The following is a 14,822-nucleotide window of genomic DNA, read 5'->3' as shown; positions in this document are numbered from 1 at the left end:
CCCCTTCCTCTCGCAATTTCTCTCTGTTCTTTCAAATAAATAAACACATAAAAATTTAAAAAATAATGTAACTATGAATTATTTTTAAAATGTCAAAATACAATAAAAAAAAAAGCATAATCAAAGCCCATGATTAGTGCACTAAGAAGTTGGAGAGGGTGGAGTCAGGATTCAAACCCAGTTCATCTCCTTCTGCCTTTACTATCCTATGAGATTGCCCTGCTCAGGTCTGGATGAAAACTCAGTCAAGTCTCTAGGACTACTTTTTTTTTTTTTTTTTTTTTGCTGTGGCTTTACAGTAGACCAAATAGGTCTGAAGAGAAGGAGAACCTGAGTTTGATTAGGTGTCAGCATCACTACAGGTATACAGAAACTGTAACAAAACAACAACAAAAAAAGTGACATCCAAATAAATCTCCAAAAGGGCTAACTGTAGGTTAGAGATAAAAAGAACTTAAAAGTAAGAATTACCCAGGGTCTCTGTCCATTGGGTGGTGTGTGGGGGATTGAACCTGAGACTTTGGAGCCTCAGGCATGAGAGTCTCTTTGCATAACCATCATGCTATCTACCTCTATCTCCACTGGGGTTCTTTACCTTCTGCCTGTGATTTTGTTGTGGCTTCCTGTGACACAATCCAAGCTTAGAATCAGACACTCAAGGAGAAACTGAGCGCTGATAGATCTTGCAAGAAATATTCATAACATCTGAGAGCAAACCCTAAGATCCCATATGAGGGAAAGAAGGGCGTCTTTCATCATTTTGCTTGCTGCGATCTTCCTCTTTCATGGTGACTCAAGAGAGGATGTAGGTATACTGAATAGGAAAGTCAGAATTTGCTGCCACCCCTTCACAGCTAAACATCCTTTAGTTTGAGAGACAACTGTTTCAAGAAAGCAATTAGCAGATTCTGACTAACTGAGCGATAAATAATGAAGACCCTTTAGCTTTGTTTTCATGATTTGGGATTCAAGTGCAAGGGGTCTGGAAAACAAATTACAATTTAAAGACACACCCATTCACATGCACACATAAGCACCACTTTCACTCAGTCAACTCTAGGCTCATCACACGAGATCTTACAGTTAGCATGGAGGGCTGAAAGAGGTCAAATTCACATAATTACACCAATTTATACATGCAAACAATAGAGCTTTCCACCACTCTCTTTCATTTTGTTAACTCTTTATAGATTCCATTCAAATACTGATTTTCACCGTCTGCAAACCACTCTGACTTGTTTCCTGCGTTCATTTACTCATCTTTCTTTAGACACCAGATAGATTATTTTTCTGTTCCACGACATATGCTAGAACTGAAAATCCAAATAGGATAAGGTCCACTTTGCTTTCCATAGTGGGAACTCTGGGATCTGGCTCTCTGTCATGCAAACAGGACTCTAATTGGTAGATGCCGTGTTGCTTGTCATGCAAATAGAGACTCACTTTGAACAGAATTTTGAATTGATGACTGCAGTCATTTTTTTTCCTTTACAAGCATTGCCTACACACACACACACACACACACACACACACACACAATTTCTTCATTCCACAGGGCATTCTGCCAAACACTAATGCGAATGACCGACCTCCTTTGAAATTAATGAAAAATACTTGTAATTAAATGTTTAGTTTACATTAATATTTTTATAACAGCAGTATTAGTTGATTTTTTTTTCCCTGTGAGTTGGCTCTTTTTACTTTCCTTTCACTTCAGCATCATTTTATGCTTTGAGGTTCTGCAGGGACAGAAAAGCCAGAATGTGGAGAACTCACATGGAAGAAACACTTGTGGTAGAGCTATTACTACCAGGCATTGTTCTTAACATGCCCCATATATTGTAGCACCTGCTCCATATTGTTGCTTAGCATTTACCCAAGAAGCATATACTGCGTTAGCTCCGTTTCATGCATGAGTGAACTCAGTCACAGCGACATGAATGTGCTCAAGGGTCGCACAACTCATAACTTGACAGAACTGGGATTTAAATTGAAACTTAAACCTACATTGGCTGGGCCCAGCATCCATTCTTGGCTCCCATGTAACACTGCATCACAAAGCAAACACGATCAATGGAGAAACGGAAGGAGCCCACAGACAGGCAGAATTGAAAGATGTCTTCCTAACTTGAGCAGAAGACTGAAATTTGGATTATCGGACAGAAAGGACTGAAGCTTAGTGGGAAGTTATTTTTTGCTTGTCAAAAAGAAAAGCTTCCCTACGCACATACATGCTTTACTGCAATGACTAGACTGCCTAGACTTACATAGAAACTTGCTATGCTTATCTTACAGCGGTGATGCTTAGAAATCAAATAAGAACAAAATATAAAATTAATTTCAGACTACTAGGAAAAATCATGGACCAAGTGACAGATACAAAAGGGATGCGGTGATGGTTCACCCTAGAGTGTATATACTACCTTGCTCAGAGATCTTGGTTTGAACTCCAAGTTGCCACCTTCAGCTGGGAGGGGGCTTTATAAGCAGTGGAACAGCACACCAGATCTCAGTAGGTGTTTCGCATTATCACTGTCTCTTCCTCCCCTCTCTGTTTCTCTCTGTGTTTCACTCTCTATCAAATGTCTTCCAGGAAAAAAGAAAAAAAAAAAAAGTCTTCCATGAATGGTGGAGTCACAGAAGCGTAGTAACTCTGGTGGCTAAAGAAACTTAAAAAAAAAAAAAAAAAAGAAAGCTTCTTTTGGGAACACACACCTAGCTTGCCTCTCTGTTCTCCATTATTTTTTTAAGTGACATAATAGTGGTTTACAAGATTATCCTCTTATTTCTTAGGCAGTAACCTACACAATGAAGAAAATGCTGCTGTAGTTCACTGGCATTGCGTTGCTCCTGAGAAAGGGAAAACAAACACACCAAAATCGGTTTGCTCAGGTTCTCATTGGGGCTGATTTTACTGTGCTTGGCACAGCTCTAACAAGCTTCGTTATCTGTTTTTATTTTTTTTTTCAATCTACAGCAGATTGGAAGCAGCAAATTACAATAAGCCATAAGCAAAATAGAGTGAAAATCATGACAAATGCCAGCTGAAAGCAAGAGAGAATAATATCAATCACGGGGCCGTTTAGCATCCGTCCAAATTGCCCTAAATCCAACTGGTACCATTACAGAGCAGCGTTAACAAGGAGCATTCCCAGTGATGACGGAATCATAAAGGGAAGCTTAAATGGTTCCTTCATCCTACATAAGATGCCAGAAGATAGCAAATACATCTACCAAAGATGTTCCCTGAAAATGATCAAGCAAGAGACAATGGTGATCCTTAAAATACATGCCCCCCTGGCCCCTACAACTGACTTATTGGAATATGGCCATTTTCCCAGACTTTGAAACTGGAGAATTGTAAAAATCAGAATGCCTTATTTGGATGTGTTCTCTCTCTTTTCTGAGAATGTGAAAATTTTGAGAACATGGACTAGGGACATATTTCTGGCCTTTACAATACCTTAAATAGACTATTGTTCAGAGTGGGGACCACGCCTTATCATCATAATCACTACACATTGTCTCAGGCTCCACAATTATGAGTTCTTATGCCAAGTCTACAAAGTGGTCCTGTTGTTAAACTCATGTGAAGATTTTACTTTCTTCTTCATTTTTTTTTTAATTAGTGACTAAGTGATGACTCAGAAAATTGTAAGATTACAAGTATCTCGTTACCCACCACACCCATCATGTGAGGGTTCTTTGATGTGCTTACCTGGCTAGACTAAACCTACATATTTCAGAATTCCCTTTGTAATCTTTATTTTTCGGTTTGGCCTTGAGATCTTTTTTTAAAAAAAATATTTTTATATTTATTTATTTAGTTAGCTATTATTGGATAGAGACAGAGAGAAATTAAGAAAGGAAGGGAAGAAAAGAGATAGAGAGGGTAAGAGATAGAGAGACAACTGCAGCCCTGCTTCACCACTCATGAAGCTTTCCCCCTGCAAGTGGAGGGCAGGGGCTTGAACTCAGATCTTTGTGCATTGTAGTGGGTGCACTTAACCATGTTTGCCACCACCTGGCCCCCTTTGAGATCTTTTTCACAATAGATTTTGTAAGCAGAAATGCAGCAACTCATTTAACACTTATCACTGGCAAGAACTTACCTTGTCTGACCTTGGTAACTGTCTGACCTGCAAAGTCTCCACATTCTCTTGAATCTTTTTTTTTCACTTTATTTTGTACAGTTTGTGTGTGTGTTACTGCATGATGAAAGTAGTCAGCTTCTTTTGAGGAATTCCTCAAAAAAAAAAAAAAGAAAAGAAAAGAAAGAATGATTTCAGCTGATTAGAATGATTTGGGTTGATTTGGTTCTAGCAGGTTAGCAGGTTCCCATTCATGCCCTTGCATTCTTGCATTCCAACTTATCCTTCTTCTTTTCCATCCCTGGATCCATCTGCTCCCCTAAGAAGGTCCAAGTTCTTCTTCTTCTAGCGTTTGCCCTTCTTCCGTAGCCAGTCAACAGCGTCAGCTTAAAAGCTGTCAGGAGCTGCTTGTTGCTGGCTTTGAAAGTGACTGGGATCCATGTGGATTCAGTCGGCTAGGAAGGATCGTCAGTTTCCCCAATGAATGGGTACTTATGGGATGCACCACGAGAAGGTCGATCCAATGCATCCAAGTACTACCATGAAACAGGAAGGCAGGAACACTACAGAGAATGTCTATGAAGCTCCAGCAACTGAGTAAAGCTGAATCCTAGACATTGGTTTGGTTCTCTAATTCAGCCTTTATAGACTTACTCTATTTTACACATGAGGAAAGTGAGGTTTAGGAAGAGTAACTCATCTGTATGTCTCCACCTGTGAAGGGTGGAGCCAGACTTAGAACTACTCAGTCTAACTCTAGTACTTGTGTTCTTACTCAGAAGGCCATACAGTCTCTCTACTAAGAATTTGTGAACTGGGAGTCGGGTGGTAGTGCAGCGGGTTTAGTGCTAAGTGCAAGGACCAGCCTAAGGATCCCGGTTCCATCCCCCAGCTCCCCACCTGCAGAGGAGTTGCTTCACAGGTGGTGAAGCAGGTCTGCAGGTGTCTGTCTTTCTCTCGCCCTCTGTCTTCCCCTCCTCTCTCCATTTCTCTCTGTCCTATCCAACAATGACGACAGTAATAATAACTACAATAATAAAGCAAAAGGGAATAAATAAATAAATAAATAAATAAGAATTTGTGAAGTGAGGCATACAGGGCATGGTGGTAGATCTTGTGCTGTGATATCTCTACCTTTCCCTCTCTCTAAGAGTGGTGGGGTAACACATGTGCAAAAGCACTATGTTTAAAAATAAAATTAGTATTCAGGGATTTTATTATTTTATTTAATTTTTATTTATAAAAAGGAAACACTGACAAAAAACACAGGATAAGAGGGGTACAACTCCACACAGTTCCCACCGCCAGAACTCTGTACCCCATCCCCTCCCCTGATAGCTTTCCTATTCTTTACCCCCGGTGGGAGTATGGACCCAGGATCATTATGGGGTGTAGCAGGCAGAAAGTCTGGTTTCTGTAATTGCTTCCCTGCTGAACATGGACATTGGCAGGTCGATCCATGCTTCCAACCTGTGTCTCTCTTTCCCTACTGGGGTGGGCCCTGGGGAAGCGGGGCTCCAGGACACATTGGTGGAGTCATCTGTCTAGGGAAGTCTGGTTGGCATTATGGTAACATCTGGAACCTGGTGGCTGAAAAAAGAAGTGATATATAAAGCCAAACAAACTGTTGACTAATCGTGAACCTAAAGGCTGGAATATGGCAGATGACGATTTGGGGTTTTCCATTTTGTAGATAGCTAGTAGGCCTATTTTAGTTATATTCCAAAGGACCCATGACTATACTAGTTTGTTTTTCTTTTTTCTGAGCCCGACATCTGATATGCAGGTGATTTTATTTTTTAAACAGGATGGCTTTGCACATGTATGACCCTACCACTCTCAGACCACTCTTTCAATCAGGTAGAGAGAGGGTGCATGGAATAGATAAGGATTCAAGACAATAAGACAACTTCCTTGCTTTCAAGTCCCTACCATTCAGATACTAAGTAATTTGCACAGAGAGCTTGCACTTGGCATTGGACAAACCAGCTGCTTCAGAATCTTGTTTAGGAATAGATCACCAGACGCCCTTTCAATCCCATCTATGACTAAACAGTCTCCAGTTAAATCTAGCTAGAGATATAAGTATAGCTCTTTCCTCCTCTGAAAACACTTTTAGAAGCTTCCTTACAGACACAACTGTCTAGTGGAATGTGAAAGCAAAGATAAACATGCATACATTAGTGTCAGAAAGGGCTCCAGGGCAGTGATTTTATTTTCCGTTCAATGTGCTTAAGTTAGTGAAATACATGATTAGTCATTTCTACTTAAAGTAACAATAGAGATGATTAATCCAGACATGCCATCTCTTCTGAATAGAAGCATGCAATTTGCATACACCAATGTTACTAAACTCGAAAAAACATGACATTCACTTTTATTTAGATTTTTAAATGGATATATACCTCAATCCCCATGCCACACACATTTTTAATGGGAGGACAAATGTTCTTATTCCTGAGTCAGAAGATTTGGGGTCTAATCCCAGACCTGCACAACTGTGCGGCTATAGACAAAGCACTTTATTTCTCTGTCTCTGTCAGTATCGCTGTAAAAGGAAGGATCTCTAAGTCACTCCTTTGCAACATCTTACAGCTTGACTGATCATTAGCAATTGTCTTTCAGGTATAGGACAATCAAATAAAGATTTGAAATTTGGGAGCATGTGTTCCAGGAAGCATGTAAAAATCAAATAAGAGGGGGCTGGTCGGTAGCACACGTGGTTAAGTGCATATAGTAGTACTATGCGCAAGAATACTCGCAAGAACCAGGGTTCAAGCCCCTTCCCCCTGCTTCTTACCTTTCAGAGCAGTGAAGCAGGTCTACAGGTGTCTATCTTTCTCTCTCCCTACCTCTCCTTCCTCTTTCAATTTTTTTCTGTCCTACTGGAAAAGGAAAAAACAATCAAATAAAAACCAATTCTGTGATATGTAACTTTTACTCCCCAGATGGTTAGAGTACTCTTGAGAGTTTGTTTGGAGGTTCTAGCAGGGAAGTGCAGCTACCTGCACACCCTCGACCAAGGAAGTGTCAATCTCCATTTGGGGAAGGCCGTCCTCTACCTCCAAGCATAAAGCTTCCAGAAGGACACACAGGAAGCATTGAGAGAGGAAGGGGACACCCACTTAGCCAGCCAAATCAATCAAATCAAATCGACCATAGTGATCATTGGGGTGACAGATGTCGCAGCCAGCTCGCCCTCACATTCGGAGCACTCATCACATGAACCTGCATCTCCTATGGTATTCTATACTACCAGCTTTGCAAGATCCCCTTTGACAAACTGAATAAGATACAAGATTAATTCTTGAATCGCAGAGATGGCCCGGAAACAACATGTCTTGTTTGCCATTTGAAGATAAGATTTCAAGTTTTCTGAAATGGCACAATTTTGGGAATTTATAGTTTCTACTATGTACTTGGACTATAGTTCCTTGTAAGTAAACTAAGAAAGGGAAGTCATGTAGTTTTTATCTTTAAAGAATTTATGGGGGTTGGGCGGTAGCTCAGCGGGTTAAGCGCACGTGGCGAAAAGCGCAAGGAGCAGCTCAATGATCCCGGTTCGAGCCCCCGGATCGAGCCCCTGGATCCCCACCTGCGGGGGAGTCGCTTCACAGGCGGTGAAGCAGGTCTGCAGGTGTCTATCTTTCTCTCCTCCTCTCTGTCTTCCCCTCCTCTCTCCATTTCTCTCTGTCCTATCCAACAATGAATGACATCAACTGCAACAATAATAACCACAATAAGGCAACAACAGAAGGGGTGAAAATGGCCTCCAGGAGCAGTGGATTCATGGTTCAGGCACTGAGCCCCAGCAATAACCCTGGAGGAAAAAAAAAAAAGAATTTATGACCATATCAAATTTGTGATGAAGTTGGATCTTAGAGCTAGAAATTAGAAAGAGGGAGCTGGGCGGTGGAGCACTCAGTTAAGTCCACATAGTGTTAATACAAGGATCCATGCAAAGATCCAGGTTCAAGCTCCCCCGCCTCTCCACTTGCAAAGGGGACGCTTCAAAAGTGGCAAAGCCCGTCAGCTGGTGTCTACCTTTCTCTGTTCCTCTCCCCCCTCCATGCCAATTTCTCTCTGTCCTGTCAAAATGGAAAAACGGTTGCCAGTAGCAGTGAATCTGAAGTGCTAGCACTGAGCTCCGGCGATAAACCTGGAGTCAAAAAAAGAAAGAAAGAAGGAAAGAAAAAAGAAAGAAAGAGAGAAAGAAAGAAAGAAAGAAAGAAAGAAAGAAATTGCAAAGTATTTAATGTGTACATGGTGCGAAGCACAAGGACTGGCCCCTGGTTTCCCACCTGTAGAGGGGTCACTTCATAGGCGGTGAAGCAGGTCTGTAGGTGTCTATCTTTCTCTCCCCCCTTTCTCTTCTCCATCTCTCTCCATGTCTCTCTGTCCTATCTAACAGCGACAACATCAGTAACAACAACAATAACTACAACAAGGATAAAAAAACAACAAGGGCAACAAAAGGGAAAATAATAAATATATAAATAATAATAATAACATTCTTTAAGATGACCTCTGATTTAGTAGGCTGTAAATATAATTCTAACAGATTCTTATGTGTTTTGCTAATATTGTTGGTCTGGGAGTCATACTGTAAGAACCACCTGACTAGAAGATTCCCCACCTGTGCCTGTGGTTTTTAATTGGAGAAAATTCCAATGCATACATGCCTGCTTTTCCAATTTAGTCCTAACCCCCTAGAAGACTTGTAAGAAACCACCTACTGAAACAAAATAAACAACAGCAGCAACAACAAAAAGGCACTGAAGAGGTATTGTGGTGGTTATGAAAAAACCTTTCCTTGCCTGAATCTTTGAAGCACATTAAAGCTATATGGTTCAAATTCCACCCTATTTTTGTCCCTATCTTTGTTTCTTTGATCCAACCTATAAGTGAGAGCATCCTAGTGTACAATGGTGGAGAAAGAATTTAATTGGCAGTGGGAGTGATGGACAGATAGCTATCAAGGAGAGTTTTTTTTTAAAAAAAAGTACCCATATGCCAATCACTATACTATAAACTATTGTTTCTCTAAGAAAAGTATTTTTCAAAACAATCTATGTGATTCTGTGGTGCCAGGTGGTCATGTCCTGGTAGAGCACACATACTACAATGCACAAAGACTTGGGTTCAAGCCCTTGGTGCCCTCTTGCAAAGGAACAGTTCACAAGTGGTGAAGCAGGTCTGTAGGTATCTTTCTCTGTAGGTGTCTATCTTTCTATTTCCCTGTGCTCTCTCAATTTCTTTCTGTCAATTTCTATCTAATAAAAGTTAGGAAGAAAAAAAAGAGCAAATGGCCACCACGAGCAGTGGACTCAGTGCCTGCCCTGAGCCCCTGCAATTAAATAAAGATATAAACAAATGAAAAGGAAAGAAAATAAGACAGATTATGTTAAACAACAGAATCACCCTTGGAAACTTGCTAGGTGTAACCTGAAAACCCTTTAAGTACTGCTGGGTGTTCAGTGAAGAAAGTGCAGTTAGCATAAGGCAAAACTCACCATCCATATTTGTGAAGGGTCATGACTTCATGGGTATGATTAGGTGGGGAAATGAGATTTGAAAACTGCTCACTTTCCTCCGTGGGGTTGGAGAAGGGTTCCAAATAAGGAAGAAACAATCTCCAAGGTTTCTGGATAAAGATTTTACTGCTCAGAAAACTTTAAGGTCTCAGTTGTTGAGAAGAAGATAGAGTCCATCTTCCTTGATCTGCATATATGCCAGAGCTGGCAGACTAATCACAGTTAGTTTCAAGAGCAAAGGAAATCACTCTACTACCAGCAGTTATGGCAATGTAAAAAATAAAACCTGGTAACAGCTTAAGGTGGCAAAGAAATATCTGTAACAATTTTAAAAATAACTAAAAGTATTAGCTGAAAATTACTAAAAGTACTAAAATTACTAAAAGTATTAGCTAAAAGTATTAGCTTTATAGATATAGAGTCCTAGATCCTACTGACTTTCTGTATATATATTTTTTGCTATACATTTTTGTATATACTTAAATACATTTTGAACTTGGCAATGATTTCACATCATACACAAAATTTTACACCAAATATATATATACATATATATTTTTTCACATAGCAATTATATTTCAGTAAAGCCATGGAGAAATAAAAAGTAGAAGGCTCAGAGTTTAAGCAACAAAAATGAAGTAACTTATTTTGTTTATATCTAAAGGTAGGGAAGCATACAGCCTCTATCTCTTGATAGTTTAAAAGTATATTATTAAATTCAAGGAAAACTAGAATATAAATAGCACCAGATGTCATTTCAATCTTTCTTCCAAAATCATTAGACAGGATTTTCTTAAAGGAAAGCAATTCTACTGTCTCTTTGACATTTGGTTGAAATATCGAAAATAAAGTCTGCCTGGCCAGGAGAGACTGGGATATTTAATTTTCTGTTTCTGTCAGGAAAGAAAGACAGGAACCTGGCTATATAGTGTGATTTATAGCAACAGAAACATGAGAAAGTCTGTTGTCCTTTTAGTGTTGAAGGTCTTTTCCAATTTACAGAGAACAGGGTTTGTTTTTTGAAGAGTTGAGGACAGGAGGAGATAGTTACAAGCACATGTACCTATGAAGAGTAGGAGACAATGTGTTTGGCATTGTCAGTTATCCCATAGTTATATAAGACAAAAACACTGTCATAAACAAGATCTACAGTCAGCATAGAAAATAGAAACTACATATGAAAATTAGAATGCTCACATTTAGTTAAAACAGGGCATCCAAGAAAACCATCATATTTTTATTCAAACCAAAGATAAAATACCTTAAATTTTAATATGCTGGGTGTTAGTGTCAGAGTCTCCACACTCAATTAAATACTTAATAAATATTTACTACTTTGTCTGTTAGATGTGAAGACTATAGATTGGTAATAGAGAGGAATGAAACATATCCTTGACCATGCAGAACATTTATGCTAACTGGGGAAATGGAAGAATAACCAAAATACAACTGCAAAGAACACAGACATGGAAATGGTACAATAGTAAAAATGATGAGGAATTCAAAGGTGCTTGGCATATAAGAAAATTACCGGATTAGATATTCAAGAAAGAGTAGAAATCAGAAGAATGAAATAAGACATGTTGATGTATTCTAGGCATAGAAAAGAGCACTGGGTTAACAGGCTTTGATGTTATATATGGGTCAACATACAATAAATGAGTTTTTGATGACTTTTGGGGATGTTTTGAGTGTCAAGTTTGGAACAAATGAATACAGTTATGGGGAGAGGGTGAGAAAGACTCTTTGTCATGTGGGGATAAGTACCATACATTTTTAGCAGTGACAATATGTCAATGGAAATCTTAAGGTCAACTTCACTAGGTCAACTAGACTAGGGCATTGTCTGCTACATTAAACAATGATTGCAATAAACAATTCTTCTTCTAGCATTTGCCCTTCTTCTGTAGCCAGTCAACAGGTCAGGTTGAAAGCTGTCAGGAGCTGCTTGTTGCTGGCTTTGAAAGTGACTGGGATCCATGTGGATTCAGTCGGCTAGGAAGGATCGTCAGTTTCCCCAATGAATGGGTACTCACGGGATGCACCACGAGAAGGTCGATCCAATGCATCCCACAATAAACAATGATAGCAAATGGCTCACTAACACAGAGAACACTCTGGCTCATCCCTCCTGTACAAGACTGACTCTCATGCCACATTTGAGATGCAGTAGGCCAGTAATGGGATCACTTTACAATCAGCTGCCCAACTCAGTTCAGAAAGGCCATAGTCCACCCATGAAGTTACCGTTCTGATATTGTCTAGTTATAGGTATCTTTGCAGTCCTCAGGAAATCCTCCAACTTAAGACCTCAGGGAGATGATTTCAGTAGAATCTATTCATCTAGCTTAGTGAACAAATTCCAGAGACAGATAGAAGCTTTATTGTTCAAGAGGAAAAGAAAAATAGAAACAAAATAATATGGGACCTATGAAAAGATCCTAAACACAGATGGATAGTATAATACTTACAAACCAAGAGAAGAACATTCTTTTAAAAAGGATTTACTGCAGGAAACAGACATAAATCTTAGACATTTGTCTTGTATTGTCAACAACATTAAAACAAAAGACAACCCAGTGAGATCAAAAGGCAGCTGCCAAGGGAGTTATAAAAAGGGAACTAGAAGAGATATACAGGGAAAGTTTCTATTTAATATGTGAGGAATTTTTAATGCATGAGAATAGTAAACTCTGCAAAAGGTATCATGTCAGCAATATGTATAGTTGTGAGGAGCTCATCCAAATTCAAGAAAAGAAAGAAAAATAACATTATAAGGACATGATGCTACAAGTAGGTGTAAGAGCTAAATGTAGATTTTGATAGAATAAGAAAGACAAATGCCAACAGTTTTAATAGAAGGAATATTTCTTTCAATTAAATACCTGAGCTATGGATTATAAAGGCATATAAATACTAGAGTTCCAACTAGATATAACTGTATTCAGAATTAAAGGGCAAAATAAGATAGTTTTTCCTTTTTTTTAAAAAAAACCCTTCTTTTATTTGTGACTAATGGTGGTTAACAAGAATGTAAGATTATAACAACCACCAAAGTTCTCTGCCTGTCATTCTCCCCAAAATAACCACCATAATTCTCACAAAATCTTTAGATTTTTCAAAGTCAGCAGCTACCTTCCTAGTTTCCAAACACAGATTAACTTAAAAAGTATCCACTGAAGCAATAATAATATCAAAGGTATTGCCAAATAAGCTATTGAGGGTAAAGGGTGAGATAAATTATTCTTGGTGCAGACAGAAGTCCTGAAAAAGCAAAGCAAAGCATGTTGGCACTCTCACAATGTTTCATGGAGCAGTAGGGAAGTGACACTAAAGTTGAGAGGAAAAGGAAATGGGAAGTCATCTTAGAAAGATCACACCCATAACTGTCATTTTCCACCTCATGACTTCACATTCAAGTTCCACTCTTCACTTACCTTAATTTCTAAAAAAGAATCCCCAAATAAAGCTATAGTCTAAGATTTAATCAAAACAGTTAGCAAGCACGTCTTTCCTACATAGGATGACAATTGAACATCTCATCTCGCACTGCAACTAACTGCCTGTGAGTCCAATATATCTAGAGGCTATTCTTTCCCCTCATTGAGGGACATATATGTGTTACTCAAACACCAGTCACCAGTTGAACGATTGACCTCAGCTCAGTCAATTTTGATAGGCCCACTGCTACATGAGCAGAGAGAAAACAAGATCAGCGCAATAGAAACTGATTTAGAGAAGTGAAGAGAGAGGGCAGGGGTAGATAGCATAATGGTTATGCAAACAAACAGACTGTCAAGCCTGAGGCTCCAAAGTCCCAGGTTCAATCCCCTGAACCACCATAAACCAGAGCTGATGAGTGCTCTGGTTAAAAAAAAAAAAAAAACAGGGAAAAGTTAAGAGAGAAAATTGACTTCAGTGGTCACTGGGACATGACAGCTCCTGATTTTCGAGAAAGGCCAAAGTCTAGAACCTAGTAGTAAAATAAGTTCCTCAGTTGGCAAATCAGACTGCTTCTTTTCTAATTTCTTAGCTATTATCTTTCTAGTCATAGTTGAGAAGGGTAGAAAGGAGATTTGAGGACAAAAAAACCCCACTTAGCTGACCATTCTCAACAGAGTAGATGACACAGGTCTGGGGTTTTTATAGGAACTGAAAAATACAGGCACTTCTTAGTCAGAATTGGATTTTCTCTTATGACACAATTACCTTTAAACTTAGATAATTGTTGACCACTTTGGCTTCTGAAAACTAGGTGTAGCTGATAGCCTCTTAATAAATGCTATGTTTCTGATTTCGGTTCCTATCTATACTTTTTCTTACTCTTGGGAACAAAGCAAAAATCACTTCCACAGCAAGTCTTGGAACCAGACTTTGTAACCTCATTGCTGAGAGAGTTAAAAGTGCTCTTCTCCCCATGTGAAGGGAAAACTTAGGTCTCATAAAGAATATGTGTCAGAGGGCATTTAGAAGAGCCATGGTGGGGGCCAGGAGGTGGCACATCTGATTAAGTGCACACACTATGAAGAGCAAGGACCCAGGTTCAAGCCCCTTCACAAGTAATGAAGCAGGGCTGCAGGTGTCTCTCTATCTCTTGCCCTCCCTATCTCCTCCATCTCTCAATTTCTTTCTGTCTCTATCCAATAATAAGTAGATAAAATATGAGTGTGAGAGAGAGAGAGCCATGGTTTGTTTTCAAGGTTTGATCTCAGTTAGTTTCTGTGGCAAGCAGCTTCTAAGAAGTTATTTACACTTACTTGTTGAGTGTAGCCTGAAGTTGCTGAGTGACTTCTAAGAGACCAGGCTAGAGAGGACTATGGTTTCTATCTTGGATACTTCTTTTCTTAATTACTCCTTGACCATTCATCATGGGAGAAGTATATAATGAGGTAATCAAGGAGATAGGCCTAAATGGCAAGAAACCCATCTGCTAAATACATGAAGCAACTTAAAAGCAAATACTCTTTGTACCCTTCAGTTGAATCTTAAATGAGACCATAACCCTGGACACATTCTCAGCTTATAGCCTTGTGAAATACTCTAAGTCAGAAGTGACATCCACTGAATTCCTACCCCACAGAAAATGGACAGTAACAAATGTGCATTGTTTCTGAACTGCTAAGTTCTCTTATAACTTATTATGCAACAATGTATAATTAAAACAATTTCTCACCCCTCTACCCTGCCTTCCATTAAC

The 14,822-nt window shown here is 39.2% G+C and overlaps 1 pseudogene; it reads left to right on the top strand.

Annotated features, from left to right (window-relative positions):
- Nucleotides 1-7,165, top strand: part of LOC103114016 (small ribosomal subunit protein eS8-like) — a 32,857-nt pseudogene extending 25,692 nt beyond the window's left edge.
- The last annotated feature ends 7,657 nt before the right edge of the window (nt 7,166-14,822 follow it).

This window comes from Erinaceus europaeus, chromosome 12, assembly GCF_950295315.1.
Source record: "Erinaceus europaeus chromosome 12, mEriEur2.1, whole genome shotgun sequence".
Taxonomy (NCBI): Eukaryota; Metazoa; Chordata; class Mammalia; order Eulipotyphla; family Erinaceidae; genus Erinaceus; species Erinaceus europaeus.
This window is presented reverse-complemented; position numbering and strand designations above follow the sequence as displayed.